The sequence below is a fragment of the Macaca mulatta genome, chromosome X (assembly GCF_049350105.2).
Source record: "Macaca mulatta isolate MMU2019108-1 chromosome X, T2T-MMU8v2.0, whole genome shotgun sequence".
Lineage (NCBI taxonomy): Eukaryota > Metazoa > Chordata > Mammalia > Primates > Cercopithecidae > Macaca > Macaca mulatta.
Window position 1 is genome coordinate 162,237,308 of NC_133426.1, and position 17,497 is coordinate 162,254,804.

The 17,497-nt window shown below is 38.9% G+C and overlaps 1 long non-coding RNA gene and 1 pseudogene across 1 annotated transcript; both read left to right on the forward strand.

Moving 5' to 3' along the window:
• The first annotated feature begins 211 nt into the window (after positions 1 to 211).
• LOC114674715 (uncharacterized) lies at positions 212 to 1,734 on the forward strand. Its single transcript, XR_003725833.2, has 2 exons — positions 212 to 284; positions 410 to 1,734. It is a non-coding gene; the product is annotated as an uncharacterized LOC114674715 (long non-coding RNA).
• A 12,833-nt stretch (positions 1,735 to 14,567) lies between these two features.
• LOC114674713 (large ribosomal subunit protein uL23 pseudogene) lies at positions 14,568 to 16,228 on the forward strand (annotated as a pseudogene).
• Positions 16,229 to 17,497: the final 1,269 nt, after the last annotated feature.

Consider the following 17,497-nt stretch of genomic DNA (forward strand, 5'->3'; position numbering starts at 1 on the left):
TCAGCATTGCTGGAGCTCAGGATCCAGAATGCATTTGAACAATTCGTGCTAAATTAATAAATGTACTTTAAAATAGGCCCATATTAATCCCCAAATAACTAAACCTGTGGAATTTGTAAAATAAGATGTTTATGAATGAGGACATGGCATTTTGACTTAGTTCTGATTCCCCCCTTTCTGAAAGCAGAACCTACAGTCTATTTTCCCATTGCTAGATTTCAGAAGAGAGCCTGGTGTCACTTACAGCAGACATTGCAGATGCCTCAGCATTTCGGATGAAGACGGTAAAGACCTTCTTTGTTTCATAAAAACCTTTATTTTCCAGGGGAGAAAACACAGGTTGGATCTAAACTCAATCTTCCTATTGAAATATTTTAATGACACTGAAAGAGGTTGTTGCATTTGGCAGGTGCAGGTGGAGCTGTGCCGTCCTGCACTGAAGCCCTGCAGTCCTGACTTCTGAGTGGAGCTAGAGGAGAATTATATTAATGTGTTTGCACTACTTGCTCAATTGTAAAGCATAACAAATATATTTAAGGCATGTTTTTTTAAATGAGAATAAAATAGTTTAACAATGTTTATACACCTATTTTAGTTATTACATTCTCTAATCTATTTTTATCCTCACAACCATGGAAGCGCTCCACCATCTCCATTTCAGGAAGTAGACAGTAACTGAACAACACTATCTTCTTTTAAAAAACATTTATTTCATTATGAAAGTTTATGGTTTATGTAATTAATACCTTTTTGTGGTCTGCATTCAATGGGTGTGGGCATCTGCACACTGTCGTGGGTCCACCATTGTGAAATCGCACACAGTGGTCTCACTGCCCTAAACAGCCAAGGCTCTCTGTCCATCCATCCTTTCCTCTCCCCAAGCCCTGTCAACCACTGATTATTTTGCTATCTATGTAATTTTCCCTTTTCCAAAATGTCACATAATGCCCACAGCAATGAATGCGAGTTTCTGTTGCTCCACATCCTCACCAGCATTTGCTGTTTTTGGTCTTGTGGATTTTGGCCATTCTAATAGGTATGTAGTGGTATCTTACTGTTGTCTTAATTGGCAATTCCTAATAACACATTATACAGAACATCTTTTCATATACTTAATTTCCATCTGCATATCTGTTCAGCTTTTGCCTATTTTTAATTGGGTTGTTTGTTTTCTTATTGAGTTTTAAGAGTTCTTTGCATATTTCAGATATGAATCCTTAGATATATTTTGCAAATATTTTCTCACAGTCTCTGGTTTGTCTTTTTATTCTCTTAACAGTATCTTTCACAAAACCAACAGTTTTTTTATGTTAAAGTTCAACTTCCCAATATTTTTCTTCGTGGATAATGCTTTTCGTGTTGTATCTAAAAGAATCACCAAATCCGAGGTTATCTAGAGTTTTTCCTTATGTTATCTTCTAGGAGTTTGAAAATTTTGCATTTCATATATTGATCTGATATCTACTTTGCATTAACTTTTGTAAAAGGTGTAAGGTCTGTTTATAAATTCTTTTTTTTTTTTTTTTTTTTTTTTTTTTTGCACATGGATATCCATTTGTTCTAGCACCATTTGTTAAAAAGACTCTCCTCTCTCCATTGAATTGCCTTTGCTCCTTTGTCAGAGATCAGCTGGCTGTATTTCAGTCTGTTTCTGGGCTCTCTGTTTTGTTTCACCGATGTATGTGTATATGTCTTCTGTTTTGCCTTTAGTTTAAAAAAATGTAATTGCTACCTCAATTTGCTTATGAATTCTCATTTGTAAATAGAAAAGCATAAATTAATGCCTGAGTATATTTTAGGGTAGATGTTGCCTTGAATACAGTGAGCAGAATGAGTTATAATTTTAAAGTGAATATAAAAATTTGACCATAGTGGTAACAGATTTGCGAACTAGTGATATCAATGACAGAGTCCATTGCAATATTGCTTCATCCTTTGGCTCAGCTCTGCTTCACACCAGGTAACTACCAATCCCTTTTGTGATTAGTTCAAGGATTTCTGTGGGGTGGAAAGTAGAAATACGATATCAGTGGAGGGAGAGAAGGCAGTTTCCCAGACTGGGAGCAGTCAGATCTCCAGTGGGTCCCAACACTGCTCTGTGGCAATATCTAGAGGGTGATGGAAACAGAGACAGGGTGCAAATGAGGTGGGTGCTGGCCCTAGGGTTCCCAGTGTCTCCTGGTTCCCATGGTCTATAAGACGTCTGAAATGAGACCTTCCGGGCTTTGGGGGGCCCCTGTGGAATTGGAAAATGAGGAAGTGAGCAGTGACAATCTAGACTGATTATTAGAGGTACGTCTCTCATTTTTCAGTAACCAAGGAGCCTTTGATTAGTAGTGAAATTGTGGCACCCCAACAATGGTGGAGTGGAATATCCTGCTACTCTGGAGGGGTGATGGCTCAGGGTCAAGACTGAACTAATTAGAAAAAGAAATGCACTCCAGGAATATCAAGTCCAAAACGAAGCTCTTCAAACCATCTGGGAAGAGAAAACAGCATGACAAGGAAAGGTATATTTATCTGATCCCAGGAATCAATATAAACATCCATGATAACCCCACCTATTTTTTAAATATATGATTTGGATGAAACAAGAGAAAGAGACTGATTGTTGCTGAGTCCCTGCTGCAGTCCCGACACAGCTGGAGATGCCCTGCTCCCCTGCTCCCCTGCTCCCCTGCTCCCCTGCTCCCCCGCTCCCCCGCTCCCCCGCTCTCCTGCTCTCCTGCTCTCTTTATTTTGTTGATGCTCATGAGGACCCTGATGTCTGAGGAAGAAGGTTCCCGTCCAGCTCTGCCCCTGGTGTGTCACGTGCCGGCCTTGTCAACGCACAGGAGAACCTGACAGGGTGAGTGTTATAACCCCAATCATAGAAAAGGAAACGTCTCAAAAGTCTTTAGCATCTTGCCCGAGTTCGGACACTTAGCAGAGGCCTGAGTTTAGATGCAGCCCCGTCTTGCTCTTTGACAGCCTCAGCACCACGTGCCCTGGGTGACCCACGCAGAGTCACTGACAACCCTCTTGGTTGGCTCATGGCACAGCGTGGAGCGAAATGGCCCACTGACTTTTCCAGACACTTTGACAATTCGTGATATAGTTTATGCGGTCACTCCCAGTGAGTTCTATTGTTCAGTTTAATAGAATACCTAATTCTGTGTTTATTATGAATAAAGGGAGATTTCTTGTGGTTTTTAAGAATATGAAGGATATCTATTTTGTATACAAGTTGGAAGTTCCAATACTATAGGAATCATAAGTGCAGGTTTTAATGATGGGTCTTTTATAAGACTGAATTCACATCAAACTGAATCAGTAACTCCGGCTGTATGAACAGGGTGAGACATTAAACATTTAATGAAAAGAATTCCTTTCTTAGGTTACAGCAAGGACTAAATATGTCTAATTATCATTCCCGCTAAGAAGATGTATTGTGATATTTGCAGTTAATCACTCATTCAGTTCCAAGGGTATTTATTAATTGTCTGCTCTGGGCATAACAACAATTGGAAGCAGTATGTTCACATGAAAAAAAACTTACCTGAGGCTCTAAGTCACAACTTTCCATGACCAGCACACATTTCTGATTTGAAATACATATCTAAAGCTTCAAATGCATAAATAGATATCCCAATCTAGAACTAAGTTAATAGTTGCTTAGAATTAATTGTTTAAATTATCTTGGGAACCAGAAAGATATGTCTACATGAAACAATAAAGGTTATATTAGAATTAATAAACTTTAGAAGACCATTTTAATCATAATATATAAGCATACTACCTAGGCACACTGTTTAAATACATCTGCAACCTACTATTTTTAGATTTAGGTAAATCATTAATCCTTAAATTTGGAAGATTCCAGTGTTAGAGCTCTAGACTATGAAACTTGGAAGTTTTTCTAAAATTTTTGAGTTTTTATCCAGAAATACATATTTTCCTGGCACTGAGAACTGCAAGAAATTTCACTTGGAGTCTCCAAATAGTCAGCCATGTGTGATGTCAACATCAGTGTAATAGATACTATCACAAACATCCTGTGACTTTTATTTTTTTTATATACTTTAAGTTCTGGGATACATGAGCAGAACGTGCAGGTTTGTTACACAGGTATACACGTGCCATGGTGGTTTGCTACACCTGTCAACCTGTCATCTATGTTAGGTATTTCTCCTAATGCCATCCTTCCCCTAGGCCCCGACCCTGCAACAGGCCCCCGTGTGTGATGTTCCCCTCCCTGTGTCCATGTGTTCTCATTGTTCACCTCCCACTTATGAGTGAGAACATGCGGTGTTTGCTTTTCTGTTCCTGTGTTAGTTTGCCAAGAATGATGGTTTCCAGCTTCATCATGTCCCTGCAAAGGACATGAACTCATCCTTTTTTATGACTGCATAGTATTCCATGATGTATATGTGCCACATTTTCTTTATTCAGTCTATCATTGATGGGCATTTGGGTTGGTTCCCAGTCTTTGCTATTGTGAATAGTGCTGCAGTAAACATACGTGTGCATGTGTCTTTATAGTAGAATGATTTATAACCCTTTGGGTATATACCCAGTAATGGGATTGCTGGAGCAAATGGTATTTCTGGTTCTAGATCCTTGAGGAATTGCCACACTGTCTTCCACAATGGTTGAACTAATTTACAGTCTCACCAACAGTGTAAAAGTGTTCCTATTTCTCCACATCCTCTCCAGCATCTGTTGTTTCCTGACTTTTTAACGATCGCCATTCTAACTAACATGAGTTGGTATCTCATGGTGGTTTTGATTTGCATTTCTCTAATGACCAGTAATGATGAGCCTTTGTTCATATGTTTCTTGGCCACATAAATGTCTTCTTTTGAGAAGTGTCTGTTCATATCCTTCACCCACTTCTTGATGGGTTTTTTTTCTCCTTGTAAATTTGTTTAAGTTCCTTGTAGATTGTGGATATTAGCCCTTTGTCTGATGGATAGATTGCAAATATTTTCTCCCATTCTGTAGGTTGCCTGTTCACTCTGATGAGAGTTTCTTTTGCTGTGCACAAGCTCTTTCGTTTAATTAGATCCCATTTGTAAATTTTGGCTTTTGTTGTCGTTGCTTTTGGCGTTTTAGTCATGAAGTCTTTGGCCATGCCTATGTCCTGAATGATATTGCCTAGGTTTTCTTCTAGGGTTTTTATGGTTTTAGGTCTTATGTTTAAGTCTTTAATCCATCTTGAGTTAATTTTTGTATAAGGTGTAAGGAAGGGGTCTAGTTTCAGTTTTCTGCATATGGCTAGCCAGTTTTCCCAACACCATTTATTAAATAGGAAATCCTTTCCCCATTGCTTGTTTTTGTCAGGGTAGTCAGGCATCCTAAACTTTAAAATTTAAGAACTTACATTTTTTTTAAAGTAACTGGCAACTGACAATCATTTAAAAATCCATAACCTAAAAAAATAATAATTCCTCCTAAGTTTTCAACCAAGAGAAGTGAAAATCTGTTGACACAAAGGTCTGAATATAAGTATTCATAACAACTTTCTTCTTAATAGCCAAATATTTTTAAAATAGTCTATCACTGAAGAGTAGATAAGCTGTAATATATTCCTACAACGGTTACTGCCCAACATAAGAATGACATATACACTGGAAATCACATGGACGTATCTCAAAGGCATTAGAATACATGAAAGAAACTAGGTATAAGAGAATATTCTATATGATTCCATTTATATCAAATACTTCTTTTTTGAGATAACATCTCACTCTGTCACCAAGGCTGGAGTGCAGTGATGTGATCACAGATCACCGCAGCCTTGACCTCCCAGGCTCAGGTGATTCTGCAGCCTCCTGAGTATCTGGGACCAAAGGGGTTGGGACCAAAGGGGTGTGCCACCACACCTGGCTAATTTGTGTGTGTGTGTGTGTGTGTGTGTGTGTGTGTTTTAAGAGATGGGGTTTTGCCATGTTGCCCAGGCTGGTCTCAAGTTCCTGGGCTCAAGTGATCCCCGCTTCTCAATCTAGTGCTAGGATTACAGACCTGAGTCATTGCATGTGGCCTGTATCATATTCTAAGACAAACAAAACTAGAGTGAAAGAAAGCAACTGCCGGAAGCTGTGGTGTGGGGCAGGGGTCACTGACTACAGCAGCATGCAAGAGAATTTTGGGGGTAATGAAATGTATTTTAATGGTACTGTTGTGTACATGACAATATGTATATTTGTCAAAATGCATTGATTTGTACACTTAAAATTACTAAATTTTGTTATATGTAAATTAAACTCAATTAGATAATAAAAAATAAACTTTTGATCCTGAAAAAATACCTACCTACATACAAACTACCTCTGAAACAAACTACTTTTTCAGAATTTCTAATTTAAGTATTCAGAAATATGAATGATGATGATGAATTTTAACAAGGCTTACATAATTCAATTCTGTTTTGGATCATGTCTGAGAGGCATATTAGCTGCTGGACTTATTTGGATTTCCTTACCTCCTTTGCATATGAAAAAATAAGAGGTTGAGACAGAAACAAGATATGTAATTTATGTACAATGAAACTTTCTACTGCCCAGGAGATGAGGCTTTCTATTGTCCAAAGAATTGTGCCTGGCAGCACAATTCACTGCTTCACAATTCATCGTTCTTTTTACCCTCAGAGCATCCTTGAAATGATTGACTCAACCATGAGAGAAACACTGTAAATATTCTCAGATGCAAACTCACAGTACCAGCTTCACAGAACACCTGCAGGTGCAAGTAACTAAAAATCCAGCTCAATTTTACTTTAAATACAAGGGAATTTATTGACTCAGGTGGGTAGTTCAGAAGGAGGCCAGGCTTCAGTGTGAATCTGAGCACAGAAGCTCATGGATGCTACCAGGACTCAGTCTCTTCCCAATTTTCTGCTCTGCCTTCAGTGAAGTCAGAATAATTCTGCATGTGACAAAATCTCCAGGAACAATTTCTGAGGTTGCATTCTTCACCAAAGAGGGAGCATGAACAAGCACACCCTTGTTCCTAACAACCTAGCGCAACTTGTATTTGACTCTAATTGGAACAACTCAGACCCCGCCCATCCCAAAGTCCATTAGGGGGACCAAGGGAGTGCTGTGTGGCACCCGGCATGAGCCTCAGTTATGTACTCACTTTGGAACCAGTAACTGTGACACAGGGTGAGACAGTGCTGGTTAAGTCAACCGGGACCCACCCCATGTTTCAAACCACGTGACTGAATAATTCAGGGCTCTGTTAGGAAGGAGAAAGGGGGATGCTTCTTAAATAGCACCCACCAGTCAACTACAATTTAATTTGACAGGAACCCGGAGGCCCTGCCATAGAAATCTCTCACAGTTGCTTGGAATGAGAGCACTCAATACAAAAATCCTATGGTAGCAACCCTATGGCCTCAAGGGCGCCACGCAGTTGGTGTGGAGGGTGGGGCAAGGAGGGTGGGGAAGGGCTCAGGGTCTTCTGAAGATGAAGCCAAAGAACAGATGGCACTGACTTAGCAGAGTGGAAAATGTTTAACCCCAAGAGATTCCTACAGAGGCAGCTAAGCCACACCACAGACTCCTAGAAGGGCTTGTGTTAGGGTTCCCAAGTGTCTAGGTAAGCTGAGGAGATGGTGAGGCAGACACAGAGGGTCGGTTCAAAGCACATTGGGAAGACTGATCCCAAGACCCCTCAGTCCACACTGGCAGTCAAATGCTCCTCCCTGACATCAGAAAAAGAAACAATTTATTTTCTTCAGATACTGAAACAGAACTTTTCTAAGCTCCAGGACACTGGATAATGCTGCTTATGCAAAGACAGTATTTAGTGAAAGCCAATTTACTGAGCAGGGAGATCAGCGGATTCTTTCTCCCTCTTGGCTCCCAGAATGCTGGGATCAGCTTGTAGTCTTAGGAGATTGGCGACCTCTTTTTGGAGAGGATCTGCAGATACCAACATTTTCAGGGTTTCCTCAGGTCCAGGAGTGCCAGGCTCCTGTGGACTCTTCCTTTGGGGAAGCAAAAGAAGACTCCATCTGTACACACAGAATGCATTAATTATATTTTCTTATTTTCTGTTTTCTTGACGCTCTAGCATCTAGTCTATACTGGGAAAAGATTGTCTTTCCCAGGACCAGCCAATTAAACTACCAATTCAGAACCCATACTCCTAACCACCTACTTTATCTAGCTCTGATACTGTAGGAGACAATACCGCCCTTCCTTAATCACCACAGGGTGAGGTACTAGACAACTAGAAATGGCCCCTATGCCCCAGAGCCTGCTGAAGCTATTAACGCTGGGCAGCCTAAGCCTGCCTGCCCTGCCTGCCCTTGCTGTCCCACAGAGACTACAGCAGAGGATCCTGCCCGTGCCTTCCCCTCTCCTGCCTCTGCCTGGGGCGTCCCTGTGCCTCCTATTTCTAGGGATCTATGAGTTTGAATGGGACAGTCACTTCCATGTCTCCAGGTCTTAACATCCCTGGTTAAAACAAATTCTGAGTACATTTTAAAACATAAGGCTTCCAATGTAATCTTTAAAACCCTTATATGGACAATTTTAAACATATATGTAAATAAACATGAATATAACCAACCCCTGTATATCTATAACCCTTCAGAACAACAAGAAACACATGGGCAATTCTGTTGTATTATGGCTAAAAGGTAGCCATGGACACGAAATGAAGACAAGGAGTCTTTGGAATAAGTGATCCCATCACAATGAATCAATTTTCCATTGGAACATATTTTTACAAAGTCACTGTTTTGAAAATATTTAGCCATGAATTGAAACAGAGTCTGTAAGGTTTTTTTTCCCGGTCTAAGGCGAACAGCATTTTAGAGAATGAACCAGGACACAACTACAGCACAAGAAAAAAGTATGATAATTAAGTTTACACATATGTGTGACTACTCTAACAGAAAACATGTAAAGAGCATTTGTTTTGATTTATATATCAATCTGTACTGTTTAATTTTTTGTGTCATAAATGCTCTTATTTAAAAAAACAGGACTAGTTAACAGTGTCAATTACTAGTAATTCGTGGTATAAATAATTAAACAAAGAAGTATTCAAAAATTATAACTGTTTTCAATAAAGTTTTATTTTACATCATTTTTTTTACTTACTCAGAAATTGCCCCCCCCCAAAATGCAGAGATTTCCCATGTAGCTGCAACCTAGTTTCATCTCTTATTAACATCTTCTATCAGTGTGTCTCACATGGCTTATTAATATCTTACATAATTTGTCATAGTTAATGAACCAATACTGATAGACTATTATTAACTAAAGTTCATATTTCATTTGGATGCCCTTGGTTCTGTCTTACTCTGACCCAGGATCCCATCCAGGATCACGCATGACATGTGGTCATCACGTCCCTGTGGGCTCTTCCTGGCTGTGACAGTGTGTCAGGCTTTCCATGTCGTGATGACCTTGATAGTACTGAGGAGGATTGGTCAGGAATTTTGTAGAATGTCCCCCATTGTCACTGCATGTTCTCAAGGTGAACTGTCACCTTTTATGTTCACTTGAATCATTTGGAAGAGCTACTGTTTTGTCAGGTTTCTCCACTTTGAAGTTATTTTTCCTCCTTGCCCATACTGCATGTGTTCTTTTGGAGCAAGTCACTGTGCAGAGCCCACACTTACGGAGTGAGGAGTTGGCTCCACATTATTGATGGCTGAGTGTCTACATCAATTACTTGGAATTCTTTTGCAAAGGAGATTTCTATGCAACTCTGTTTTCTTATTCACCTGTGTATACAAATACAGACACCTAGATAATTACTTTCAGCTTTAATTATTATTCAACACTACAATTCATTCCTGTGTTGGCCATCAGTAGCTGTTTTTGTTGGCTATTATTTTTCTTTGATATATTTTAATTTTTTTTAGTACTTACTTTCTGATACTTCAAGATTATCCCGACTCCTATATTTACTGTCCCAGTTCTAGTATCAGACATTTCTTCAAAGAGCCTCATTCCTTTCAGAATGGTAGGAAAACTTACATCTGGCTGCTGAATGAGCACATTGTTGAATGAGCACTTGTTCCTCATTAGCAATGCTAGGAAGTATATGTGTGTGTGTAACCTACCTATACACACCTAATTATAAAGTTTTCTATGTAGAACTGTGTGTATCTATATTAAACTAAACATAAGTTTACGTTCATGTCTCCACCTCTGATCTAATAGCACATGAATCATTCTAGCCTTCTCCCCATGCTAATTTGTAACCTCCCACTTCAACAGTGAGAAACCTGGTTACTACCATCTGCGACTTATGTAAGTCATTGTTTTATTCCAGATACAGATACTGTGGTTTTACAATTGTTCACAATTGCTTCTGTTGGAAAGAATTTTATAAAATAGAATCCAGTGATGAAGTATAGTTTGTTTGCCTTCAGCATACGGATTCTATTAATTTTCAAAGTGACTTAGGTCAACACCATTTTCCCTACACCTTCAGTGAGTTTTTTCCTACATTTGTGTCTTAGTCTGTTTTTTGCTTCTGTAACAGAATACCTGAGGCTGGGTAATTTATAAATAAAAAAGGTCCTTTTGGCTCACAATACTGGTGGCTGGAATGTCTGAGATTGGGCAGTTGCATCTGGTGGAGTCTCAGTCTTTTTCACCTCATGGTGGAAAGTGGAAGGGGAGCAAGGGGTGCACCAGAGATCACATAGCAAGAACGAAAGCAAGAGGGAAGCCAAGGAACCCAGACTCTTGTTAACTACCTACTCCTGCAGGAATTAATCCATTCCTGTGAGAGCAGAACTCACTCATCCCCATGGAGAACATTAATCTATTCATGAGGGATCCGTCCCCATGACCCAAACACCTTCCACTAGGCCCCACCGCCCCACACTGCCACATTGGGGGTCACATTTCAACACGAGTTTTTGCAGGGACAAACCACATCCAAACCACAGTAATTTGTAGCATAGTTAAATTATTTTTCACATGATGTATTCTGTCCTGGGATACTCCACATCCTGAGTAATTTTATTTAATTTGAATAGAGTTTGATTTACCCATTTGGTTGTAAAATTCTGCGTATTTTGACCAGTGCATTGTGGTAGGTATCCCACTATTAAAGTATCATATGAAATGCTTGAAACCCCCACCCCATGGAGCCAATGGTTTCCCATCTGTGTAGTTTGCTTTCTGCAGTGTCTCATTAAATGAGGTCACACTGTGTGTATTCTCCTCAGACTGTCTTCTTCCACTTAGCAATGTGCATACAAGATTCACTCATGTCTTTGTGTGAGTTGATAGCTTGTTCCTTTCTATGGCTAAATAGTATTCCATTGCATGAATGTACCACAGTTTGGTTATGCATCTTGGGGAGCAAAACCTACCTCTTCTAACTTTGTTCCAGGGTTGGAGACCTTCAAATTAACTGACAATAGATACATTAGTAGGAGAGACAATACTTGGCTTCTTATTCCACAAGTATCATTGTGGGACAAAATTCATCAGATGGCAGGATCCAGTTCACAAAGAGGTAAAAATAGCCCAAAAACAAGAAACAAGACTAGAATCTGATAACCCACAATAACTATAGCTTTCCTTAAAAAAAATTTTTTTTTCAAGACGGGGTCTGGCTCTGTCACCCAGGCTGGAGTGCAAAGGTGCAACAATCTCGGCTCACTGTAACCTCTACCTCCTTGGTGCAAGTGATCCTCCCTCCTCAGCCTCCTGATTAGCTGGGACTACAGGCACATATCATCGTGCCCATCTAATTTTTATATTTTTGGTAGAGACGGGGTTTCCAACATGTTGCCTAGGCTGATCTAGAACTCCTGGCCTCCCAAAGTGCTGGAATTGTAGGCATGTGCCCCCATGCCCGGCCAAGTTACAGTTTTCCATTGAAACATAAAATTATTCTCTGTAGTAACCATCATTTTTGACCATAATCAAAGTAAGACTATTCTTGTTTTAAATCTAAGTATAGTTTTGTTAGATTTTGCTTGATTATTTACGTAAGTGCAGCAAGAACAGGAGACGACCACATAGGTGCTTTCAAGTTTCTTTGCTGGAAGTTTTCATACAGAATCTCAGATTTGACTTTTAAAGGCCTCATTCAGGCTAAAAACCAAGCTAAGAACATACTATCAAATTTCAGCTGCAGTCCTTATAGCTTTGTGTGAATTCCTCTCTTCTTGAGTCCCCCCAAATATCCCTAAATAGTAAAGAAATGACCTTCTTTACTAACCTGTAAGGCTGTGAACCCTGTAATGTAAGTATCAGGCTGACTTTTCTCAGAGTGCTGTTGGGAACGAAGTTTTTGGTGTTCTAAAAAAAAAAAAAGAATTAACATGGGAACAAATAATCTCTTAGCAAGGCGAGCTTTACTTTCTGCAGAAAGGGTGCTACTCAATAGCTGTCCAGCCACAAGAGCACACCGAACAAAGGAGACAGAGTTACTTATAACCTGATGTGTCTACCCTACTGCTGTGTCCAGTTACCATTGGCTGGAATAGGACCTCACATTTTACACTTTACCCAATTGGCTATTAGTTTAAAACTTTCTTAATTAGGTAAGGGGAATAGAACAAAGAAAGAAAAGGAAGTTGCCAGGGATAGTTAAGGAAGCATCTCCAAATAAGGAATGGCATACACTATGGGCTGGGGCTTGTCTAGTTCTGTCCAGGCATGCCGGAGCAAGCTAGGACAACTGATTTGGAACACACACACACACACACACACACACAAATAGTGGATAGCAATCTTATAGTAAGAAATTGTGACTTTTTACAATCTTTGAAGAAGAACTTTCCCATTTCTCACAGTGCTTTGTAAGCATTGTCTCCATAATAGTCAACCTTACTTCCTTAAAATTGCTGGTCATAACTGATCTTAGGTACACTTCTAAAATATGATGTTCCAGTAAAAATCTTGATAATATAACCAAATTTTCCAATTATGTCCTGTTATAAGGTGAACAGATTCTTACTGGACTTTTGCTAATAACTATATCATCATGAAAAAAAGAGTATTCAGTAAGAATTTCAAAATTCTGGAGAGATTAGGCAGGGAAAAAAATGTAAACGCTTCATTTCTGTTTACAAAAGTATAATCTACCAAATTGTTGTAAGTTACAGTTAAATTAAGAGAAAGAGATTTCTTAAATTCAGAAACTAGAACATTAAAGAACCAGCAATGCTCTAAAAAGCTATAAAATTATAATCAATTTTCATCAGTTCATTCAGTGCCACGTAATCAATTCCAGTCTTGCTGGATCTTAGGTTAGCAGTCTCATGACCCCATCAATTTCTCCACCAGGCTTCTGGAGATCTTCACTGAGTCAAGTGTATGGTCTTAAAGTTATTTAAGCGATATCATCAGAAGTCTTTAACCAGAGTACCTGTCATACTCTTTTCCATGAGTCTCAGAGGGAGTCCTGTATCGGAGATGAACATTCTGACCTGTAGCTGATCGCAGGAGCTTTCAGGAAAGCATCAGGGGGAAATAATATCTAAATGACAAAGAATATGAAATGGCTGTGATTATACCACAGTTGACAAGGATATTTGATTTTTTCTGTGGCATACAACATTTATTTATTTATTTATTTAGAAACAGAGTCTCGCTCTGTCACCCAGGCTTGAGTACAATGGCGTGATCTCAGCACACTGCAAGCTCCGCCTCCCAGGTTCACGCCATGCTCCTCCCTCAGCCTCCCGAGTAGCTGTGACTACAGGTGTCCGCCACCACGCCCAGCTAATTTTTTGTATTTTTAGTAGAGATGGGGTTTCACTGTGTTAGCCAGGATGGTCTTGATCTCCTGACCTTGTGATCCCCCCACCTCGGCCTCCCAAAGTGCTGGGATTACAGGCATAAGCCACTGCACCCGGCACAACATTTAAAATAATAATTGGAATTATGACTCATAACTCTATACTGGCACATAGCATGGATAAGGAGGACATTGACAAATTTCCAGGAATTTTATATAATTTCTGAAAACAACATTTTAGTGATACAAATATAACACAGGGAAGGTTAGATATCTCTTTTTATTTGTATTTTTTGTAAGGTTTTCCTTATAAAAAATACATCCTACTTTACTTGTGAATCATGCCCTACTTTTCTTGCATGCTTTGCATAGAGTTGTTTCTAGTTATTCTATTGCTTCTAGTAGTTTTATTTACACATATTGATTATAATTTTAATACTTAGTAATCTTTTATTTTCCAGAGAAAACTAACAAGTAAACAGTTATAAACTGTCATATATTAGCATTCCATAGTAGGTTAGAAAATGTATGAGTATACCATCTCCCAACATCTACATGGATGTGTTTCCTCATCGTACAATTTCTCATTGTGGTAGACAAAAACATGTTTATTAATGGTCCAAAATATCTTTAGTCTCTCTGTAAAAATAAGAAGGGAAAATTATATAAACTTGAATTATTTATGTTCAGTAATTAATGTTTTAGTATTGTATCTTATTTATAAATGGTCTAGATATTTAATGCAAATCTTTTACTTAGCTTAACTTTAAGGTTAAAAATTACCAAAAGTATTTTGGAAACTACTATTAAGCAGATTTACAGTAAACAAATTATTTTTGAAATAATGTTTTTCGCCTTTCACAAGATGGCACCGAAAGTGAAGAAGGAAGTTCCTGCCCCTCTTAAAGCCAAAGCCAAAGCCAAAGTTTAAAGGCCAAGAAGGCAGTGTTGAAAGGTGTCCACAGCAACATACAGAAAAGAAGATCCACATGTCATTCACCTTGAGGTGGCCCAAGACACTGCGACTCCGGAGGCAGCCCACATATCCTCGGAAGATCACCCCCAGGAGAAACAAGCTTGACCACTATGCTATCATCAAGTTTCCACTGACCACTGAGTCGGCCATGAAGAAGATAGAAGAAAACAACATACTTGTGTTCATTGTGGATGTTAAAGCCAACAACACCAGATTAAACAGGCTGTGAAGAAGCTCTGGGACATGGATGTGGCCACAGTCAACATCCTGATTCGACCTGATAAAGAGAAGAAAGCATATGTTCGACTCGCTCCTGATTATGATGCTTTGGATGTTGCAACAAAATTGGGATCATCTAAACCGTGTCCAACTGACTAACTCTAAATATATGTATATCTTTTCACCATGAAAAAGAAATAATGTTTTTCATAAGAATGACAACTTAATTAGAATCAAATTTAAAAGCTTTAAGATTTTACGTTTCTAGTAAGTATAATATTAGCTTATTTGAGTAGAACTCAAGCAGAATAGGAATTTATGTTTGTTTTATATTCGATAGTGGTAACTTTGAAGACATAGTTGTTTTATTACAGCAAAAATATTATATTAACCTTATTTAACTAAGTTTTATCCAAATCGTGTTAACTTAAAAAACATTTGACCAGTTCCTATATTTCTAGGAGTTTGGTGAATATTTATTTATAAATGCTTATGTTTTTGCAAGCCAAGTTAGAATAGAACACTTTTAAAGAATTTTATAAATGAATTTTGCAACGCTAACCTGAGTTAAGAAAATATCACATATACATAACACACATTAATAGACATACAAACACAAATAGAGATTTCATAGCTTTCATCCTGAAATTTCAGGCATGAATCAGGCATAAATATTCTGATGGTTAATTTTAGACATCTACTTGATTGGATTAAGAGACACACAGCTGGTAAAACACAATTTCTGGGCATATGTGTGAGGGTATTTCTGGAAGACACTGAGATAACCCTGACCCAATGTAGATGGGCACAGATATGGTTTTGCTGTGTCTCCACTCAGATCTCATCTTGAATTGTAGTTCTTATAATTCCTACATGTCGTGGGAGGGACCCAGTTGGAGGTGATTGAATCATGGTGGTGGTTACTGCCATGCTGTTCTCATGATAGTGAGTGAGTTCTCATGATCTGATGTTTTTATAAGGAGCTTTTCCCATTTGGCTCAGCACTTCTCCTTGTTGCTGCCATGTGAAGAAGGACGTCTTTGCTTCCCCTTCCACCATGGTTGTGAGGCCCCTCCAGCCATGTGGAACTGTCAGCGCATTAAACCTCTTTGTTCTTTATAAATTGCTCAGACTCGGGTATTTCTTCATAGCAGTGTATAAATGGATGAATACAGGCACCATCCAATTGGTTGAGAACCCAGATAGAACAAAAAGGAAGAGGAAAGGGGAATTATCTCCTTCTGAAATGGAAACATCCTTCTTCTCCTGCCCTTGACATCAGAACTTTAGGGTCTCAGGCCTTTGGCCTCAGAATGAGAGTTACACCATTGGCTTCCCTCATTCTGAGTCCTTTTGACCTGGACTGAGCCATGCTACGATTTCCTAGTTCTCCAACTTGGTGATAGGCTATCGTGGAACTTCTCAGCCTCCATAATTATGTGAACCAATTCCCCTAATGAGTCTTCTCTCATCTATCTATCTACATATATCACATTGATTCTGTCTTTCTGGAGAACCCTGACTAATGTGATTACAATAATACAAAATTTACTAGTTTATACAGAAGACTTGGTTTTTGTCTTTGCCCCATTTTTTATTTGTATTATAACTGTGTTTCTGGAAAACGGAACAAGTTTTTACCTTCTTCATATGAGGGCTAAAGCTTTTTTCTCGCTAATAATTTTGGAGATTTGTAAGATTTTCTTTTGTTTTGACATACAATCTTACAGAGGCTGAGAAATAATTTTTTTTTCTGTTTTATTTTTCAGCCCCAGGTGTTTGCTTTTGCAGATTCTTGAGCATGTTGAGAGCCTCCAAGGCATGGAGCAGGGTGCCTAAAGTTTCAGTGATTGTAGGGAGTTGAGAGACTCAAATGGGAAGAGAAAGATCTAAAAGGAGGCAGTTTGGAAGATAAAAATTTTCTCAAAGGAGCCATTTAAGTTCTAAATAATTCTTATTCTTAGTAAAGTCATGCAAACAGAAAAGGAAGTAGACAGAATTAGCTCCATATTGGTGGAACACATAGTCAGCAGAGGTTTGAGAAGGGAGAATTTAGTCAACTGAGAAGTTCCCATGAAAAGAGCAAGATCAAGATCACAGAGACACCATGAAACAAAAAGCCAGGAATAACTTCCAACCCAAGAGGAGAACACAGAGGCCTCAAAACCAAAGCTAGGATAAGAAACTTGTATCCCAAGAGTTACCTTCCAGACAAAGAAGCCTGAGATTCCAACCCAGCTTCACAGAGTACTCACTCAAAATGTTACTGAAACTGTAGGCTTTTCAATGACTTAGCCATGCATGCAAAAGGCATTCCTTAAGGTGGTACAGAAGATGGAGCCCCCCTATCCAAAGATAGCCAAGGAGAAAGAAAGACCCCTGTTGGCAGAGCCAGTGGGCAAAGGCAACAGAAAAGGAGACAAGAATCCTAATGGGATGAGATTCTTTCAGATTTAGGATCATACAAACTCCTGAGAATTGGCAGGTTGACAGCCATAAATGGGCTACCAACATTTCTACTCATTGGATTACAAGTTCTTCAGCATCCAAAATGATTAACAAAATGACAATTTCATAAATTTGGAAAGG